This window comes from Galeopterus variegatus, unplaced genomic scaffold, assembly GCF_000696425.1.
Source record: "Galeopterus variegatus unplaced genomic scaffold, G_variegatus-3.0.2 Scaffold4375, whole genome shotgun sequence".
NCBI lineage: Eukaryota > Metazoa > Chordata > Mammalia > Dermoptera > Cynocephalidae > Galeopterus > Galeopterus variegatus.
Window position 1 is genome coordinate 75,834 of NW_007730486.1, and position 22,377 is coordinate 98,210.

The 22,377-nt window shown below is 41.6% G+C and overlaps 1 protein-coding gene across 3 annotated transcripts in view; it reads right to left on the minus strand.

The window, feature by feature from the left end:
* KIAA1211 (KIAA1211 ortholog) overlaps positions 1–22,377 on the minus strand; it is a 149,050-nt gene that overhangs the window by 49,366 nt on the left and 77,307 nt on the right. For all 3 annotated transcript variants that reach the window (XM_008587412.1, XM_008587411.1, XM_008587409.1), the window contains exons 2-3: positions 14,251–14,353; positions 14,043–14,111 (exon numbers count right to left, since the gene is read on the minus strand). The gene's annotated coding sequence lies outside the window, so the exon portion shown is untranslated. The remainder of the gene's footprint in view (positions 1–14,042; positions 14,112–14,250; positions 14,354–22,377) is intronic.

The following is a 22,377-nucleotide window of genomic DNA, read 5'->3' on the forward strand; positions in this document are numbered from 1 at the left end:
CCCTTCTGGAATACCCATGACTCTGATATTTGAGCGTTTAAGGTTGTCTAATATCTCTCTCAGGTTTCCTTCAATATCTTTGATACTTTTTTCTTTTTTCTTTTCTGCTTGTGTTATTCTAAACAGCCCATCTTCAAGTACAGAGGTTCTCTCTTCAACTTCCGTTAGCCTGCTGGTTAAACTCTCCATTGTGTTTTTTATTTCTCTGAATAACTTCTTCAGTTCTGTAAGTTCTGCTACATTTTTTTTTAGGACATTGATTTCCTTGTACACTTCCTCTCTCAGGTTTTGTATATTTTTCTTTATTTCTTCATGCTGTCTAGCTGAGTTTTCTTGTATCTCATTCAGTTTCTTTAGGATTATCACTCAAAATTCCTTGTCACTTATTTCAAGGGCTTCTTGTGGTATAGGATCTAGAGTTTGAGCTTTATTAACTTTTGGTGGTGTACTTTCTTGGTTTTTTGCATTTCTGGTATCTTTTTTTGGATGTTTACTCATTTTGGCAGGGAGTTTCACTGTGCACAGGTTTGACCCTCTGGCTAACTAAGGTATGGCTGTGTTTGTCAATTTGGTTTGCCTACTCTGTGACTGCTCAGATGGCCCTTAGTGATCTATATGTGTGTTTACCTCGGGGCTTGTGCCTTACCGAGAAGTTTCCTCTCTGGTCAGCTCTGGGAGTTCTCTCTGATCCTTGAGTTCTGTCCCTGGCAGCTGGATCCTGTCCTGCTGGCCCGACAGGGTGTGTGAGATCTGTAAATCTCCGCCTCGCTATCCGGGCATTTCCCCTCTCTGTGTGCACACGATGGGGCGTCCCGGAGGGTGCGTCTTTTTTTTCGAGACTCCTCCTCCTTTGCCGGACCCCTCCCCTCTCTGTGCACTCAGTACAGGGCTGGGGCGTGTCTTCTGCAATCCTCGTCTCTCAGCCCCGCCCAGCCCCGAGACACTGTGGGCATTCCTGCAGTCCTTGTTAAGGTCCTCTCTGGGCCTCCCACCTTCCCCCCGGTATTGCGGCCCTCTGTGTGGTTGAGTTATCTCCCACACCAGGGTGCGAGCCCCCCGGGGGAGGATCCTACAGCACACAGTTCCTCTTTGAATCCCCCCGGCGTGAGCCGGCTTGGCGCCCTCAGGCCGTCAGCTCTCCGGCAGGATCAAGCGGGCTCGGGGGCACCCCGGTCACCCCTCTCCCAACCAGAAATCAGTCTGGGGTTTTTCCGAACTGAAGGCCACAGAGATGGTATCTGCCTCCCGGAAGCAGGGAGTTTACCTGGGACCAAAGCCCCAGGTGTGTTGGAGTGACAGTCTGGCCGGGATCCTCTTCCCTGCCCTCCCGATGCTGGCCAGGGGCTCCCCACGCCACCAGCCCCGCCAGAGATCCGCAGGTGGAGTGGGATTGGTGGCCGGTCCACAGGCCCTGGGGGGCCCTGCGCTGAGGCACACAAGTGGCACGACTCAGTGAGGAGCCGCGCCAAGCGAAGATGGCTGGCTTGCCCAATCTGAGCCTACCGGCTCCGCCCCCCCGGAGAAAATGGAGGCAGCGCTGATGAAGGCGCCTAGCCTGGTGTGGTAAGCGGGGGCTGGGCGGGCCTTTGCCCCCCAAGCGGGGCTGGGCTGGGGGTCACCCACAAAGCTCCCAGAGCTGAGCCGGTCCTGCGCCTTCCTCTCCGTCTCTGCGTTGCCACTGCTGTCTTTCCTGGCCTTTGTTGCCTTGGGCTGCTCGGTCTCCCGGCGCGGTTGGGGCACTCTCAGGAAACTTCTTTTGCATCGGCCCTAAAACCTCGAGACTGTAGTTGCTTTTTTTCATTGTAGATTAGTTGATCAGTGATTTATTTGTTTTTTGTTGCTCTTGGAAATGCAAATAGTACTCTGGCAGCACAGCGCACACTTCTCAGGCTAGCTCTGTCCTCTGGCATGCCCGCTCCAGACCCGTCGCCATCTTGCTCCTCTCTTCTCCTTTTCTAACTGTCTCAGTTATAACCTACGGTATAGTACTGTACAGTACAGTGTTGAATAGAAGGAATGAGTAAAGACATCCTTGTCTTGTTCCTGATCTTAAGGGGAACACATTCATTCTTTCACCATTAAGCATGACATTAACTATGGATTTTTTGTAGATGCCCTTTATCAAGTTGAAGAAGTTCCCTTCTATTCTTAGTGTGGAAATTTTTTTTTTTTTTTTTTAATTATGAAAGAGTGCTGGTTTTCATCAAATTCTTTTTCTGCATCTATTGAGACGACCATGTGGTTTTTGTCCTTTATTTTGTTCCTATGGTTTATTACATTGATTTTTGTATGTTAAACCAACCTTGCACTCCTGGGATTAAATCCCACTTGGTCATGGTATATAATCCTTTTATATGTTGCTGGATTCAGTTTGCTAGTATTTTGTTGAGGATTTTTTTGTCTATATTCATAAGGGATATTGATCTGTGTTGATGTCTTTGTTTCATTTTGATAGGAGGGTAATGCTGGCCTCATAGAGTAAGTTGGAAAGTTACCTCCTATTCAATTTGCCACATTTATTCTTGTGTGAAAGTTTCTTCTTATGTCATTATCTGACAGGTTCATGCCTTACCTCTCAGCTACTCCAAGTCCTGCCCACTATCTGGAGCCAGCTCCAGGCCTCCTCATTTCTGAATCCTTTCCTGACTGTCCCAGTCCCAGAGTGGGCTCACCCTTTCTGGAGGACCTTTACTTCTCACTGTGCTTACAACTGGCACTCAGTATAAAGTGCTGTAGTTGTGCATGATATAATTAATACCTGGTGTTCAGTAGAAACTGGAAGCAGGACTAGTGGAGTCCCAGTAAGTAGCAGTAAGTAGTCAGGTAGGTGGAGGCAGGAAGACACCTGAGCATAGTGACGTAGGGCCAGGATGACAACTCAGGGCCGTGTGACTAACACCCCAGTAAGGCTGCAGCCTCCTTGACAGGCATAGTAGTGGACGATTGAGAATGTACTCTTTATTGCTTGAATAATGGCTTAAGGACTAACCAGCTGTATGATCTAGGCAAGACACTCACTGGCCTCAGTTTTCTCATCTTTGAATTGGGGATAATAATGTCAGTCTTACAGAGTTGTGGTAAATAGTAAAAGTTCACCTATGGAAAACACATTACATAAGTTCAGTTAGTGGTAGCTTTAATACATGCTACTGGAGAGTCTCTGTGAAAAAAGGGTGTGTAGTTAAGGGAATCTTGGGAATGTTCCATACTCATCCCTCTTCTTAGGGATTCACAGGGGACTTTAGCATAGTAAAACCTCTGTCAAGTCCCATATAAAGGATTCTATTTAGTTTGTTTTTGCCCAGAATTTCCCAAACCTATTTACCACAATGACTCTCTCTCCCTTTTTAAATGTAACATCTATTTAACACACTTTTAGAAACATAATATTAGTTGTATTTAATTAAGAAAGGAAGTCGTATTAAATTGTTAAAAACTGATCAGTTTTATTGCTTTGCTTTTCCTGAGGCATGTATAATTTAAAAGCAGCAGCCTAGGAGAGATAAAAGCTTCTAACCTAGAGAAAAAAACAGAATGCTTTAAAAGCCCAAAGGAAATGGAAAATTTCAGGCAGAAGGAGCAGATCAATAAAGAGCTATTCTTGGCCATGGAGACATTTCTAGAATAACAGATTTTTAGAGTCCAAAGACGGCACATTAAAGTTCAGCTCTTTTAAATCCCCACCCAGTACAGAAATCTCACCTTCATTGGCACACTGCCCATTTTTGAGATAATGAATAAAATGCACAGAAAATTTTTTGAATCATTACACAATGTAAAGTAACGTGTCTGTTAATTGAGCAATGAACTAAATTAAATTGTTGGAAACAATATTTTTCATTTTTTCCATCTGTAAATAGGACGAATAATCAGAAATTCAGCTATACTGCTAACAATGCATGTAATATTTATTTTGTAAACAGAATAACTTTGAAATTGTCAATTTCCTAGAAGGGGAATACATATTTTACAATTCTATTTTCTTGTATTTCTATCTTAATTTTTAAAATATTTAAAGAAACATTTTTAAAATTCATAGTCAAAAGCTTATCCTTCTAACTTCCTTATTTATGAGATGAGTTTATTATAAAAAGTGTTTAGTTAAAATACAGTGCGTGTCTGATAAATGTAGGTTTATAAACAAGAGTCAATAATGAGAACATGTGACATCACCTATATTTTATAGAAATGTAGCTGTTTGATCCAACGTGGACTTTTCCAAGACTGTAAAACTTAAAACCTTAAGGAAAACCTCAGCAGGGAGATAGCATAGGACTTAAATGGGAAGAGAACCACCAGAGTCCAGGATCCTCTAAAAGTCGACACAATTCAGTAAGAAATTAAGGACCTGGCAAAACCATAACCTACTATAAAAAGGAAAGGATTGGATGTGTTTTCACAGGGCTGTCCTACCAAAGGAGAACTTCCCAGACTTGAACTTGTTAAACAAAAATATGGGAGGCCATTCTTTCAGACAGAGCCCCCACACTGGCCCCAACAAACCAGACCAAACCAAAATGGGATTCATTCAAGCTTATTGCCACATAATCAAACTGAAACTTTAAGGAAGGAGATAGATCCCAAAACAGACCACTTTTTCCTGAAAACAGGAGATTCCAGTCTACCTGTATCAGCAAAATAAGGGCATCCCCTCTGCTTTAACCCTTACAAACAAGCTACCTGAATTAAACTGATGTTAACCAATCTTTTTTTTTTTTTTCTATTGTCTGCTTCCTTGCTCTTACCGCTGTTCTGCTACTACTCAGTGGACTCTCTCAATCCATTTTGCAGAATGGAGGCTGCATCACAAATAAAAGCCACCAGGTGGATTTATCACTAAATTTGCTGTAATTGTGTCTTTGACAATTCTGGCAACTGACAAAGGAACCTAAAGGACGTTGCTGATGACACCCAAAATCTGGGGAATGCAGGAGAGTCACCACTGGCCGCTTTTGAGGTCCCCTGTCTTTCTCATGGGACCCTGAGGGTTGTAAGTTTCTCTTGGGTCAGACTCTGATCTTTTTGCACTGAGCCCTGTACTAGTCCGTTTTCTTTTTCTTTCTTTTATTTTTTGATCAGTAAGGGGATCACAACCCTGGGCACAGTGTGGTCTGCACCACACTCAGCCAGTGAGCAAACCAGCCATCCCTATATAGGATCCAAACCTCAGGGCTACCAGCGCTGCACTCGCCCAAGTGAGCCACGGGGCTGGCTCTTAGTCCGTTTTCTGTTGCTGATAACAGAATACCTGAAACTGGGTAATTTATAAAGAAATAAAATTTATTTCTTACAGTTTGGGAGACCAGAAAGTCCAAGGGCATGGGTGAGGACCTTCCGCTTAGTGGGGACTCCTGACAGAGTCAAATGGCGAGCAGGGTATCACGTAGCAAGGGCTGAACAACAGCGTTTAACATTCTTCTTCTTAAAGCCATTAGTACCACTCCCGTGATAACTCATTCATCCATTAACCTTTTAATGCATGAATGAATTAATCTATTCATGAGCACAAAGCCATCATGGTCCAATCATCTCTTAAAGGCTCCTCCTTTCAAATATAATATTGGGGATTAAGTTCCAACATGAGCTTTGGAGGGGACAAACATTCAACCTGTACCATCCTGCTCCAGGCTCCTAAAGCTCATTTCCTTCTCACATACAAATACATTAATTGCATACTCATAGCTCCAAAGGCTTAACTCATTCCAGCACCAATGCAAAAGGCCAAAGGCTAAAGTCCCATCTGTGAAGTGAAAGTAAGTTATCTACCTCCAAGAGACAATGGTGAGACAAGGATAGGGTATGCATTCACATCCCAGAAGGGAACAACAGAAAAGAAGGAAGAAATAACCAGCCCAAAGCAAGTCTGAAATCCAGCAGGGCAGGCATTAAATCTTAAAGCTGGAGAATAATCTCCCTTGTCATGTCTGACATTCTCTGCACACTGGTGTGCAAACTGGCTTCAGCTTTCCTGGACTCAGCCCATGCTTCAGCCCTCCCAGGCTGGCCCTGCACACTGGTACCCCTACAGTTCTGGCATCTCACCAGTGGTCCTGCTCCCATGGCTCCACTTGGCATGGCCCTGGTGGGGGTTCTCTACTGCAACTTTGACTCCACTTTTCCACATGCCATTGCTCTACTGGAGGATCTCTGTGGTGACTCCACCCACAACAAATCTCCTCCTGGGCCCCCGGGCTTTCCCACACATCCTTTGAAATCTAGGTGGAGGCTGCCATGACTCAACAGCTCTTGCATTATCTACAAGCCTGCAGAATTAACACTGTGGATGCTGTCAAGGCTTCCAGCTGTATCTTCCAAAGTAGTGGGTCCAGCAGAACCTGGGGCCAATTTAGCCGTGGATGGAGCAGCTGGAGCAGCCAGGGAGCTGGGAGCAGCATCCCAAAAGTGGCCTGGGCAATGAGCCAATATAGGGCCCATGCCCTTTACTGTTCCCTGAGATCTGGAAGACCATTCTGTCTTCCTAGACTTCTGGGCCTATACTGGGAGGGGCAGCCTGGAAGATCTCTGAAATGCCTTCAAGGCCTTTCTTCCTTTCTCTAGATGATCCCTTCCTTCTGTACTAATCTCCTTAGCAGACAGTTGCTGGGCTACACACTTGGCTTCCTCTCCAGAACACTTTTTTACTCTTTATTTAGCCAGGCTGAGAGTTTTTCAATTTTTTACACTCTGCTTCTTTTTGAATTCTAAATTCTATCTTTAAGTCATCTCTTTGTTCTCTCATTTTGCTGTATGCAGTTAAGAGTGGGCATGCAATAGCCTGAATGCTTTGCTGCTTACATATTTCTTCTGCCAAATATCCTAGTTCATAACTCAAGTTCTGCATTTCATAAAGCCCTAGGGCATGGACACATACAGCCAAGTTCTTTGCTAGTTTATATACAAGGGTGACCTTTGCTCCAATTTCCAATAAGCTCCTCCTCATTTTCATGAGACCTCCTCAGAATGGTCTTTACTATCCATATTTCTATCAGCATTCTGGTCACCACCATTTAATCAATCTCTATGAAATTCCAAACTCATCCCCATTTTCTTGTCTTTTATACTCTCACTAGAGTTTGGGCTTTTTTCTAGCCTTCTCCTCCAAATGCTTATAGCCTCTGTCCATAACCCAGTTCCAAAGTCACTTCCACATTTTCAGGTATTCATTATTAGCAACACCTCACTTCTGGTACCAATTTTTCTGTATTAGTTCGTTTTCTGTAGCTGATAACACAATACATGAAACTGGGTAACTTATAGAGAAATAAAATTTCTTACAATTTTGGAGGCCAGAAAGTCCAAGGTCATAGCTCAGCACCTGGTGAAGGCCTTCTTCTTGGTGGGGACTCCCGACAGAGTCCTGTGGTGATGCAGGGTATCATACAGCAAGGGCTGAACAAGAGCACTTGTGTCTTAACATACTTCTTTATCTCCCTATAAAGCCGTAAGTGCCACTCCCATTACAAACTATTCATCCATTATCTGATTCATCCATGAATGAATTAATCCATTCATGAGTATTTAGCCATCATGGTCCAATCACCTCTTGAAGGCCACACCTTTCAAATATCTTATGGGGTATTAAAGGGCTGGCCGGTTAGCTCAGTTGGTTAGAGTGCAGCCTTATAACACCAAGGTCACAGGTTTGGATCCCTGTACTGGCCAGCCATGCAAAAAAACCAAAAAACATATTAGGGATTAAACTCTAACATAAAGCTTTGGAGGGGACAAGTATTCAGCCATAGCAAGCCCTCAGATCTTTGTGGCTTTCAAATCTAGGGTTAGTTTGTTCTGTGATAGAGTATATAACCTTAGGAGGAGTACCAGGGATTAGTTTGTGCTGTGAGAAAGAATATCAGAGTTTGTGGTGGCTGATGAATCACCACCAGCAAGAGTGGACGTAGAGAGAAAAACAGGACTGGGTCCTGCAGGGAGGCCTCAGCTGTTTGGGTAAGACAGAAACTGGCAGTAAATGTTGATTACTACAGAGGCTATAAATTCTAGTTTTTGAAATTCATAGGAATTTGGGTTCTTTGTTTCTTTTTTTGTGTGCACTTAGGTAAGAGAAAATCACTGGTTAGGTTGGTCAAGGGGATCTCAGAAGCAAAGCCACAACTTGACCCGTGGGCACAGTTCAGGCACTTAAGAGCTATCAGAGCACTTGCCATCAACATATAAAACTACTGTAAGAGGACAGTCTGGACACAGAAGGGATAGCAGCTGCCAGCCTCAAGAAAATGTCTGTGCAATGAAGTACACCGTGAAAGCATTACACAACCCAACCCTGTGATATCTCCCTTTTAGGCTTCTATTTTGGCTCTGAGAGACCAAAAATTCAACATAAAAATGAAATCCTTAATTTCTAAAGAACTGAATACCTTCCGAGTCCACTTGTCTTTTACATGTATAAGTACTAGGACCTGGAAGCTACAAATACTTACAAAAATGGCAAAATATCACCAAAGATAACTTAGAATTACAATGGCCTCAATATTGAACATTCCAGATGAATATGACTGCTCATCTAAGAAGGGCACTTAAAAACAAGGACTCCCAAATGAGGCCCACACAGGCGTGTCTATTCTGATTGATGTACAGAAGCTTCTAAAAATATTTCAAAAAGTTTTGCCTCTAAAAAACAAATAAAAAACTGAAGCAACTAACTGACAAGAAAAATGAAATCTGTCAACCTTTTCACTTAGTTACTATCTTATCCTACCCTGAAGGTAAAAAGAGAGCTGGATAAAGTGTTTATAAGAGGCCCTCCGATCAAGCAGGTTTGCATCATTTGCAGAACTCTCTCTGCTTAGTCTAGGAAAAGAAGTGCTTTGTTGGCCCTATCTACTAATGGGCCCTGCCCTGAACTCAGTAATCCAGTTAAAAAACAGAAACTAGGGCCGGCCCGGTGGCGCACTGGAGAGTGCGCCGCTTGGGAGCCCAGAGGCCTCCCGCCGAGGGTTCGGATCCCATGTGGAGACCGGATCCCATGTGGAGACCGGTTCCCGCTCACTGGCTGAGCACGGTACGGGTGCGACACCAAGGGTTGCAATCCCGTTACTGGTCAGTAAAAAAGACAAAAAAGGAAAAAAAAAAAAAAAAATCCCGTTACTGGTCAGTAAAAAAAACAAAAAAAGAAAAAAAAAAAAAAAAAAACAGAAACTAATTGAAAAGCCACATATACAACTAAGTTGGTCTCCAAAATACACCTTTCTGGCATTCGGCTGGTTATTTTGAACAAGTCTGAAACTTCTCCTAGGCCCACCTCTGTACTTCCTCAAAAAAATCCTATAGTAAATTCCCATAATTCTGTGTTGCCTCAGCATCCATTTTTGAATTCCCCTCTGTATCTCACCTAACTGACCCACCTAAACCTAAACGCTCTCCTCCCAGTCAGGACTCTCCTAGAGAGTGGCTACCTTGACACATCCGTCACATGGATAGAGTTTATCGCCACTCTACAAAGAGAAACCTCAAGACCAAATTAAAGGAAAATGCAACAAATCCAGTTTTAGCAGAAATGAATGTCTTGTCCACTCAGACGGGTCTTTGGAAACATTCAGACAGCCCTTTGGATGTCTCCTCAGTCTAGTCCACTGTCTCCATAAGACTGACCTCTGACAATAGGTTTTCTCTGGGCCTTTTACATATGAATTTCCTACCCTGTCTTCTCTAAAATGTGATAGTTATCTTTTGGAAATATAAACTTCAGGGAAATTACTATCATTAGAAAGCCAGAAGAAGAAACTATTTGGAAAATGGGCAAATGAAAAGTCTTAAAAGCCTTCTCCACAAAAATTGGCAGAAAGCTTTAGCCATCCAAGTGGGTAGTTTTTTGGGTTTTTTTTCTTTTTTTTAAAAAGATGACCAGGGGCCGGCCCGGTGGCATACTGGATAGTGTGCCGCTTGGGAAGCGCGGTGGCGCTCCCGCCTGAGGGTTCGGATCCCACACACAGACCGGTTCCCGCTCACTGGCTGAGCGAGACGCGGGAGCAACACCGAGGGTTGCAATCACAGACCGGTTCCCGCTCAACTGGCTGAGCGAGGCGCGGGAGCAACACCAAGGGTTGCAATCCCGTTGCTGGTCCCCGGTCCGGTACGGGGGCAACACTGAGGGTTGCGATCCGTTGCCGGACCCGGAAAAAGACAAAAGACAAAAAAATAAAAAATAAATAAAATAAATAAAATAAAAAGATGACCAGTAAGGGGGTCTTAACCCTTGACTTGGTGTTGTCAGCACCACGCTCACCCAGTGAGCAAACCGGCCATCCCTATATGGGATCCGAACCCGTGGCCTTGGTGTTATCAGCACCACACTCTCCTGAGTGAGCCACGGGCCAGCCCCAAGTGGGTAGTTTTAACTTGTCGCATTTGCCAGATCTAGCTAGTGAGCCTGGAATTATCGGACCTGGAATGTATGCGGCTGAAAGTTTTCGAGTGAAAGCTGTGAGATCTGCTTCTGTATCTACATTTACATCATTAAATATAATACATGCACTTTTGCCTGGGTTTGCTCGTCAGGCAGGTTTGTGTTGTCCCTGCGAGATTTTTACCATCATAAAACTATAAATCCAACCAAAGAGCAGAATGCACAATAAAAATGATTTGCCTGATGCATGTCAGTCGTGAAAAAAAGGAAAGGGAAGACCCATGTCTAACTTTTTAGTCTCTTTGCTTCTGTGATTTTTCCAGTACTTGCCTGATTTGTCAACACGAAAAACAAAATAACTTAAGATAGAGGCTAGCTTTGTTTAATGTCTCATAAAATTTTCATGAGCAATTCAAGGATAATTATTAAAAATAGGTAAATTAAATATGATATAAATGGGATAAAAGTATATAAGCAAACCTTTCAACCATAACTATGTTTTATAAAATGTCTATTTAAATAGTTTCAAAAATCTTTATGGCAACTTTGCGAAGTTAAAAAAATTAAAAAACTTTTTGAAACATTTAAGTGAAATTAAGCTAACAGATATGCATTAAATGTCTGGGTCATTTCTAAATAAGTTAAAGACACTAAAACTTACTAAGCATAATTTAAAATTTAAAATCTTTGGCGTCTTATTTTTATAATGCATAGATAAGCTAAATATATTTAGGTCTGCTAATAAACATAAAAATTATTTCTAGAAATTATGAAATGGTGAATGCTGATATAAGAGTTTATAATGCTGGCTAGTTTTTATTAGAAATTAAGGTTACTAAGAGCTAAAAATTATAATGAATATATGCAATTAAACTACTAAAATTATAAGGGCAACAACTCTGTATGCAAGGAAAGTAAGAAGTGTTTGATAAGAAAAGGTATGAAGGATGCATTTTTGTTATTAAAAAAAAGAAAAGCTGGCAATTTTTTTTTTAAAAAAGAAATCTTATCTTGTATGGTCAAAGCTGACTGAGAGTGGATGGATCTATTTATAAGGTTTTAGTAAAACTAGCTTTAGTATTATAGTACACTGATACAAAAGCAGAATTTCATCTTCTCTGTTAAAATGACAAAGTTTTCTTGGAGTATTGGTCTGAGGATGTGAAAGGTTTTTTTTTTGTTTTTTGTTTTCCCTTTTAAGCAATTGGCCTAGGAAATGAAGATTCCGTGTCTTATCAAGGTAATTTCTTGTGTTTTATAGTGTCCTTTATTAGGTCTTTGATTACTTAAGAAAAGTGAGTCTTCTCAATACTAAAAGAGCTAAGTTTTTGTTCACAACTGTTTAACTTTTGCATTTGACTTTAATTTCTTATTGTCACTTCGACTAAATAGATAACCAAGACCATATTTGATCAAATGCTTTAAATCTTTTGACATTTTTGACAGACTTCCCAAAATTGAATTCTAAATTAAGTCCTTTTGACCTTGAATTAACTTTGGGATCTTCCAGTTGGGCCCCTGGAAAGCCTTCAAGGATGCATCTCTCACCTTACTTGCAAAAGAGAGATATTAAACTAATCAGACTTATTTGAAATGTTAAATCATATGGAAAGCATTGTCCAATAATAAATGATGCCAAACCTTCTTTAAGTTATATTTATGGATATGTTATTGATTTTACAAATCTCGTACAATTTTTGGAAATTTGATGTTTGTCATTATTTTTGTCACTATGTTAAAACATTTGGTTATTATGTCAGGTAAGAACCCGACCAAAAGGGGGGAATTGTTAAACAAAAATGCTGAAAGCCAATGTTTTGGATTGAGCTCCTGTACTAGGTGCCAACAGACCAGACCAACCAAAATGGAGTCACTCATGCTAAATGCCACATAATCAAACTAAAACTTTAAGGAAGCAGATAGGTCCCAAAACAGATAGATTTTTCCTGAAGTCAGGAGATTCCAGTCTACTTGAGTCAGCGTAATAAGGTAGTCCCCTCTGCTTTTAACCCTTACAAAAAAGTGACCTGGAGTTATCCTAGGTTAGCCAATCGCTTTTTTCCCTATGGTTCTGTTCCCTTATTTCCACCTTCTAAAACCCACGGTTCTGCTACTGCCAGTGGGAGCTCTCATTCTATTTTGTAGAATGGAGGCTACCCCAATTCATGAATCTCCAATAACAGCCAAGTAGATCTATCACCAAATCTGTTGTAATTTTTTTCTTTTTCTTTCTTTCTTTTTTTTGGGGGGTGTGACTGGCCAGTACAGGGATCGAGCCCTGGACATTTTTGTTATCAGCACCAAGCTCTAACCAACTCAGCTGACCAGCCAGCCCTTGTAATTTTTTTTTTTTGATAACCTCATTTTGCATTAAACTCATACATGGTCACATTTTAGTATCTGTACCTCATTCTGATACCATAAGGCAAAAAAGTGCATATTCCTGTCTTATAACTGAAGAAATTGAGGTAAAATCAAAATTGATTCATACAGGACAATACTCAACAATACGTCAGTACTGACATTCTAACAACTGGGTTAGTTAGTGCTAGCTGTGTTCTCCCTCCAGTTAAATCCTTTCCTTCAGTTAAATTTGATGAGGACTAACAAATTCTGTTGGTGAACACTGTGCAACTCAATGTGCACTGCTGTCTGCAGGTTTGTAATTTGGGCACAACAGTAGTGTCTTGTAGAATTTACTCACTGATACCTCCTACAGAGAGTGTTTTTGTCTCTGTCCTTGGAACACAGTAAGAATATCACAGATTACACCATCTATCCCTTCAACATTTTTCAGGTAACTTATGCAGTGCCCAGCATTCATAGAAAACATTTCTGAGCACCTAAAAGGAGGCTGAATAAAACCTAGTCCCTGACAGTCGAGTGAGAAAGACAGACAGGCAAATCAGTAATTTCTACAGAAAGTGACAAGTTCTTTTCTGGAACCGGGCACGTGACGCTGGAGGAACACAGGCAAGGGCAAATAAATCAGATCCGGTAGGCGGAAAAGGCTTCTCAGAGGAGCAGATTTCTAAGTTGTCAGTACCAGAGTTTAACCATCTCTGATTCTGACTTCAATTCCCAGCACTCAGGTGAGAAAGTATCTCCTGACCCTGCTTTCCCGAGTTTCTCACACTGTCACAGCTAGATTTAGTGCCTGTGTTCCAAGAAGAGGAAAAAAGGAAGAAAGGGAGAGAGGGAGAAAGGCAGGGTAGGGGAGAGGTAGGAGTTAAAAGCACCATTACAGACAGTCTCCCCAAGCTGCTAGAGGTGGCCAGGGGTATGAAGGATGACCACCCATGCCCGAGCAATCTGCGTCCTCGACATGGGTATAAAATCCACCCTGTGACACCCTTGCTCGGGGCACACAGGAGCATGGTCTTCAATCTGAGGAACTTTGTTGAGCTAGGCCAGTGAGGGCGGTGAAATGAAGGCCCATTCCCTGTGCATGCCAGGAAAATGAGGTCAGACTCATTGGCTAACTCCCCAAGGTGACTTCTCCACACAGAATGCACCAAGGGACCCCAGTCTGCCCCAGGTCTTCTGCCTTCCCAGAGATGAACACGTTTGTGATCCTGCTCCTGCCCGCTGAAACCCAAACCAGCACCTGCCTCCTTTGGGATCCCATTCGCCACCCGGGATTCCACCAAAGACGTGAAAAGAAAGTGTAAGTTATTACCTCAGATTGTCCTCCAGGGTCTCCTCATCCGAAGAGAAGGTCCCATTGCTGCCACTCCGGGGAGAGTACCTCTTCTTCCCTCCGCTCCAGACCCGTCGCCATCTTTTCTCTCAAAATTTCGTTTTTCTTTATAAATCACCTCAGATTGTCCTCCAGAGTCTCCTCATCCGAAGAGAAGGTCCCATTGCTGCCACTCCGGGGAGAGTACCTCTTCTTCCCTACAGACTCCTCCCGAGCCAACGAAGCGTCTTTCTTTTTCCTTTTGCCAAACAGCTTCTTAAAAGGCTGGAATTTGCCTCCCTTCTTCTTGTCTGTGGATTACAAGATAAACACACGCTGCAGGTTGATAGGGCTGCACCTCTGAGACTAATAGCAAATTATAATTAAGTTGCTTCCAGCCAGGAGAGCCAGGGCAAAGGGCAGCCATCTGCCCGAATGAGCGACCAAGCCCAGGGTCAGGAATGGCAGGGCCAGCCCCAATGCAGGCCGTGCATGGTGAGGTGGAGCACAAGCCCAGGTCATGGTGTATCTCTGTCCCCCAGGCTCCCAAGAAATATCTGGGGAGAACACGAAGAGGTGTCACACTTCACGGTAACTGGCACAGCACCCCCATCTACGGAAGAAGCTGAGAAACACAGGAAAGTCAGACAGGTGTTTAAAAAAAAAGAAAGAAAAAATCTCTCTCTCTCCTCTTCGAGAATCACTCTGTTTTAGCCTTTATTAGATACATACGATAGCTGTTAACTCTTGGCATAAGCTTTGCCCCCAATTCCCTCCATCCCCATATATTTCCAGTTTATTTCTCTTGTCTCTCTTTAAAATCTACTATAAAGAGTCCCAAAGGAATTGCTATGAACATCTTCCCATATATTACTTCATCTTGTCAGGACCGAGGCTGGCTGCCAACATTTGCTACAGATATTTTAGGTAATATCTTTCAGTTCTGCTCCTTCAGATACAAATTCCTCCACATTACTACACTCCTACTTTGGAAAAGAAAGTACAAATCACCCTCTACCTGAAGAAGCATCTTCTCAGATCTTTCCTTTTTCTATAAGGAGCTTATAGAGCAACTTATCCAGTGGTCTGACAACTATTTTTTCCCCCTTGCTATGTACTAATGGCTCCGAGAACTTTGTAAATATTAACTCAGTTAATCCTTACAACAACCCTATTAAGTAGATACTATTAACATCCCCATTTCACAGATGAGGAATCTGAGACAGAAAGAGGAAATAACTTGCCTATGTCACGGGAAACATATCTTTGAAGCCAGAGTCAGGAGTTTTGAAGGAGAAAGACAGATGCTCACAGTGTGTATCGTAAAACACCTGCACAAAACACACAGGCAAAGACACAACGTCCCCCTGCCCCATCCTGTTCCTTTCCCCAGCTGACTATCAAGAGGCTGCAGAGCTCTGCTGGCCAGAATCTACAGAAGGATCGGGGTGTAAAAATGAGGTTAGTGATGTGACAAGTTAGACATCTCATTTCCTCTGGTGATTTCAGTTCTGGCCTTACTGAGACCTCACAGAAAGTTCAAAGTGAGGATGAAGTGGTCCAAGCCACCTCACCCTGGCAGTGGCATAAGGTGCTGAGGACGGAGACAGAATAATCTCCAATTACAAAATGACAACAGCCTGGGACTGTTGGTTCAGGTGCAAACAGACCTTTGGACTTCAGTAGTTCCCTAGAACAACACTGTGTTAGAACACACCTAAATGGAAAGAATATATATAGCATATCAGATGCTCTTATATACAAGGCATTGTGCTAAGCATATAGTCCTCAAAAAGTTAATTTTTACTATATATTATTTAAAAAACAAAAATGTGTATAAAACAATTGAGATCATTTAAAAATGGTAAAAACAAACAAAAAAAAAATGGAGGGTTTGACTTTACGATGTTTGTTATATTTTCCACGGGTATTTATTCAAGAGTGAATACAGGCCAGTGATTTTCATGACACCTACTCCTGGTTCTCACGAGTAAAATCTCCAAACGCTAATTTTTAAAAATTATAATTGGCAGTTTCTGAAAACCATCAAAGAACATTAGAGAAGTATTAAAAGAATGAGCTTACATAAATCAAATTTTTAAAATTTATATTTAAAAACATTCTAAGCACCATGGGTATCTACATTTTACTGATCTTTGGCAGTGACTGATGAACTAAGTGAATTCTTTCTCTATGATGGTCCAAGGCTGAAAATATGTAAATGATGCCTGATTTCTAGGTTTGTCAGAATCATAGTAAATGGTCAAACAGCAATTATACTATATTCCTAATTATTTCTAAGGTAGAATTCTTCCTTTTTCCTTTTATATCAATTGCCTTTTTCCCACTGCAGAATTATCTAACTCCAAATTTTCTAATCAGAAATATTTCAAAAGACAGTAAGAAAATTCTAAAAATATCAATTATAACATCATTACCCCAGCCTGGGTCCACAGATCTAGATTTTAAGCTAATTAGAGAATTGTTGATTATGTTAGAATTTATTGATAGGGACAAAAAAAATCATCTCTGTCAGAAAGCAAGGTGGATTTGGTGATGTTCTGTCGAGTTGCAACCAAGGGAGTTAACTATGATTAAGACAAATTCAATTACAGTTTCTTGAACAGATTACTTGTGTATTTAAGCAACAGGTGATTTGGTCTGCGTGTCAGCTAACGAGGTTGATGAGGCCCTCTGTATTGCTCGCTGCTCTGGATGGTGGCAGCCACCATTTAAAATATTTGCTGCCGGGCTGGCCCGGTGTGCGCCGCTTGGGAGCGCGGCGGCGCTCCCGCCGAGGGTTCAGATCCCACATACAGACCGGTTCCCGCTCACTGGCTGAGCAAGGTGCGGGCGCAGCACCGAGGTTTGCGTTCCTGTTGCCGGTCCCGGTCCGGTACGGGCGCGACACTGAGGGTTGCGATCCATTGCCGGACACGAAAAAAAGACAAAAAAAGGAAAAAAAATAAAAATAAAATAAAATAAAATATTTGCTGCCCTGGTCATACTGATGGGGGAGACAGAAGCAAACAGAACCTGGAAGCAGCTGAGTATAACACAAGGATGAGGAAAAGGCAGCCGGGGAGAGGACACCAGGATACGGAAGGCTTAGCTCTTCCATAACTGTGAGAACTTCGGCATGCACAATGGCCTCCTTCAGGTGATCCATCTACACAGCTAGCCTGTTGGAGGACTGTGTGAAACAGGCACTCTATCGCTTTGTGCTGCACATCATGTGGGCAATAACTTGGCACACATACACATGCAGCATCCTGGAAGACATGTCAAAGTCCAAGTGTCAGTGCACTTCTTGTGAATTACATGGGAACGCTCTTTCAACAGAATTTCCTTAGTGATCAGGGAGGTAAAAGGATAGTAAACTCTCCATCCAATAACCAGTCCATCTTACCAAAAGATTAAAAAGGTTCTGAGTCCTACATACACCAGTTTCTCTTTGGAGGAGGACTCAGAACACAGAAGCTTTCCTAAGAATTCTGCTTCAAAGTCTTAGTGTTTGGTGACATTTCAGCCATGAAAAATAATTTCCCCCTTCCTCATTTCTAAAATTAATAATACACTGCCAGAAAAACCTTTAAATTGGGCTGGCCAGTTAGCTCACTTGGGAGAGCATGGTGCTCATAGCACTAAGGTCAAGGGTTCACATCCCCATACTGGCTAACTGCTGAAAGAAAGAAAAGAAAAGGAAAGGAAAAGAAGGAAAAGGAAAAGAGAAAGGAAAGGAAAGGAAAGGATCTTTAAATATTAAATAAAATATAAAAGTTTATTTTATTATTAACTGTGGCAACTGATTAATTTCCTAAGATTAACTTTATGAAAAGACTTAGTAGTTACATTTAGGGTCACCCCACATTTAGAAAAACTTAAGTGACATTAACAGGGAATGAAATTTTATAAATCAGAGCAAAAGTTAGACTATTACTTATTTGAGTCCCAATTTATATTCTCAAATATAAGATCTCTCATATCAAAAAAGTTATAAAACATTTGCAATTCTATGCTACAATGACCATTATGAAAATCTGGGCATGTGTCTATTAATATCCATTAAATAAACTATTTTATGATCAATTTATGATTTAGGGCAGTATTAGCAGTCTGTCTACACAGAATCAACTGGATTGAGTGCACGATCATCAGTAGCAGCAATTTTCTTGACAAATAACACCAACTGCTACTATGAATATTTTTGTGGTTCACAGATGAGGTCTTAAAAGATTGAAGCAATTTTAACAATGTAGTAAAACAGAGCACTTCTTCAGTGCTAATGTGAAATATTCCAAAATACAACTGCCATACAGAAGTGTAGTTGAGCAAAGCATTCTCCAACATCAGAGTACTTAAGACTGCATTTTAGAATTTTACAACACAAAATTTACTTTTTTTGGGTGCTTGGGGCAGTGGCAAGAAGGGGATAGAAGGGGGAAGGAGAAATGTTACCACTACACAACTGCCATACAGAAGTGTAGTTGAGCAAAGCATTCTCCAACATCAGAGTACTTAAGACTGCATTTTAGAATTTTACAACACAAAATTTACTTTTGTTGGGTGCTTGGGGCAGTGGCAAGAAGGGGATAGAAGGGGGAAGGAGAAATGTTACCACTACCAAATTTGTTTTTTAACTGGCTGCAGATCTAGTTAAGGGTTAAGTGTGTGAGCCCCAGAGACAAGAGTACTTGGCCTAAATCCTGATCCCATCTTTTACTAGCTATGAAACATCTGCTTCCCAGCCTCTCTAGAAATTTTATCATCTTAAACTGTAACATTGAATTTATAAAAGACAGTGGGTGCCACATTTTCCTACTATTTCAGCATTTTTCTGTTGTAATTTTCCATATGAAGGAACCTATATATGCATATAGACTGCTTCAAGGATCAAAGTAATGATCTCATTTTTAAAGTACTGAATTGAATTCATTTATTTTCATCATCCAATAATTACTTTAGAGAATTTTTTTTCATTAAAAAAGTGCTCATTATCCATTATTTCATGGATACAATTACATGCCATTTAATGGCTGCATCATCATAATTACTAGTTCATATAGTAGATTCTAAAAATTAAAAATCACCGGGCAAGTCAAGCAAATCCAATTCATTTTCCATCTGTCATATTGATGCAATTAAAACATTTTCATTTCTAAACCTAAAATAATAAAAGAATCCAATTCCTCTGAATTGGATTACCATGGTACACTTCCAAATGAGAAACAGAACATTCCTATGATAGTTCACTTTAAGCACTATAAATGTTGTGGTCTAGGGTTTTTCAGAATGTGCTCTACGGGTCAGTACCAGGTTCATTTTAGGCCAGTATATTTGAGAATCCAGGTAAAACAAAGTTCAATATTAGGATCTTACAGAGTTTTTAATATGCTATCATTATTGCTCTCAAAAAATCTGAGAATACACAGTGCTTCCTAAACTTGCTTGGAAGTTTGGCCTTGGGAGTCTTGTTTGGCCGTGGAAACTTGACTTTCTCGACAACCAACATCACTAGCATTCCTCTGAACATGCTCTGAGAAAGTCTCCATTATTTCTTTCAAACATCTTTTAGTTTCTTTAGGTATGATATATTTCATACACACACCTTCTCTAAACCCCAGAGCACACTGCTCAGTAATCAGGAGTGAGTTTACTGAAACATTTTGGGCTTCATGGGTTTAAAAAAACCTAATGTTTTAGGTCAACCTCCAATTTCAAACATGCATGTAAACAGTATACATTAAGACCCAGGACACAGCAATTGTCTGAATCCTGTAATTTTACTAATTTAAGAGGAATTTTGCAATGCTTTTCTTAGCTCTAGAACATCTGAATACTTTTGAGAAGAAACTGTTGTTAAAAAAAAGAATATTAGACGTCCACTGTGGTGCACAAGTACTCCATGGCTATCACATTTTTATCAAACTCCATAATCCTGGTACATTTCAATTTTGACGAAGGAGCTGGCAACATGTCTGATGGGCTGTGCTCCCCAGTGCCATGTGATGACAACACTGAGAACTGAGACTACCTCCAGAAGGCAGGGGAAGAGAGGGAGGGATAGTTGGCATCTTGACAAGTGACAGGGGAAAGAAGAACAGTTTCTCCTCTTCTGGGAGAAGCATGGAGTGGGGAAGATAGCTGCTGCTGTGCTGATTCAGAAACGAAGGGGCAGGACCAGTCCCCAGAATAAATAGTGTGAGGCCCAGGGGTGGTAGAGACTGTGGCTTGTGCCAGTCAGGGGGCAGAGGCAGAGAACGTGTGACCAGCCCATATCAGAGCACACCAGGCCCTGGGCCTTTGGGTGTGTGAGGTGTGGTGTGTGTTGTAGACCTCTAAGGCGGGCCTATGGCTTGGATATTTTTTGTGTCTTCAGCAAGAAATGTCATATTCCTTCCTTCTCAACGTGATGAAATTCTACTCATTCTTCAAGACTTATGTCCTTAAAGCTTTTCCCAGTCCCCAACTCCAGTGACAATTCATTGCACCTTCCTCTGGCTTCCGTGTGCCTTGCTCACACTTCTATTGTGCTGTACCATGTGTTATGAGCTGAACTGTGTCCCTCTAAAATTCATATATTAAAGTCGTAACCCCCAGTACCTCGGAATGTGACTATGCAGGGGCAGTGTTTTTAAAAGGTAATTAAGATTAAATAAGGTTATTAGGGTGTGCCCTAATCCAATATGACAGATGTCCTCATAAGAGGAGGAGATAAGGACACAGACACACAGAGGAGAGACCATGTGAAGACATAATGAGAAGACGGCCATCTACAAGTCAAGAGAGGTCTCAGAAGAAACCAGTGCTGCTGACGCCTTGCTCGTGGACTTTTGCCTCCAGAACTGTGAGAAGTAGAGTTGTATTGTTTAGGCCACCCGGTCTGTGGCACTTTGCTATGGCAGCCCTTGGCAGAACGGTACACCACATTACAGCTGCGTGACGTTATCGAGACCACCTCGGATCTGCTGTTTTGTAACTCTGTGCATTCGTACCTTCACGCACGTTCTTCTGCTGTCTGAAATGCCCGTCTCCCTTTGCCTAGAGAACTCCTAGCCACTCCCCTCCAACACAATCCAGGTGTCACGTTCTCCAGAACGCCTTCCTTGCACATTTCGGCTAGAAAGAATGGCTCCCTCCACCGCTCCATGCTGGTGCATGTACAGCCACCTATGACAACACCGCACAGTGTGCGGCAGCAAGTTCCCTGGGTGTCCCAGGCACCACACTTGTTTCTCTCTGCATCTGCAGCACCCATCACAATGCCTGACACAAAGAGACGCTCAATAATACCATCTACTGTTCCCTGTTCCTTTAGGGCCAGATGTGTTTTAGAAATCAGAATTTTTCAAATTGTATAAAGGTTTACTTAGACCTTCATGCTGTCTGTGACAGCACTTTATAATCAAACACAATATATTTGGAAAACACCAATATTCACGTTAAGCTTTGCTAACAATTGAATTTGTGCCTAACTTACAAAGAAGTTTTGGGATTTTTGAAGTACACATAAAGGACAGTGATCTCTTTATGCTGTATAGTCAGTCCTGCAATGACACTTGTTCTGAAAATGTAAATTTGTTCCAAAGTGATTAATATACACTATTTCATCCACGACCAACACTAGAAACCTACACCCAGATGAACTGAGGCACGCAGAAACAGACAAAGCACACACACATACACCCCCAATAGTTTCCAGTTACCTCAGATTTCTGCCTGTGTTATGAGATTATAGGGGCCAAGGGAAGACTTCCCTTTCAACCCTCTGAAGATTCTCTGGAACATCAACTGGTAAACACACAGATTCATAAGAAAGGCATAAAAATTTTTATTTTAATATGCTGGGGAGGGAGCAACGCATGGAGGAATCACAAGAGAGTATTTTCCCAGTTTTCCAGTGGGATACAGAAGCTTTCTTAGTCAGATAAGGATATTCCATAGAAAGTCCCTCCCTGTGTTTGGGGTGAGGGAAATGAGACAAGGGACCTCGATTCTGAGGCTTATTTCTGAGACATTTTAATTTTCAAAGCACTCAACATGCCAAAGCACCATATTTTGGGGAGTAGTTTTCTGTGTACCAACAAGATAATACCCATCCACATGTGGTGTTACAGATTTCTACCTGATTCCAGATAAACCTCCTTCCACCACCGCACAGTAACTCACAAGCTGCAGCCCCTTCGATGCCCCAGTTCACAAAGTTCAAGATTTTTCAAGGTAAAGCACCATATTTGTTTTTTTTTTTTTTTTTTTTTTTTTTTTTTTTTTTTTTTTTTTTTTTTTTTTTTTTTTTTTTTTTTTTTTTTTTTTTTTTTTTTTTTTTTTTTTTTTT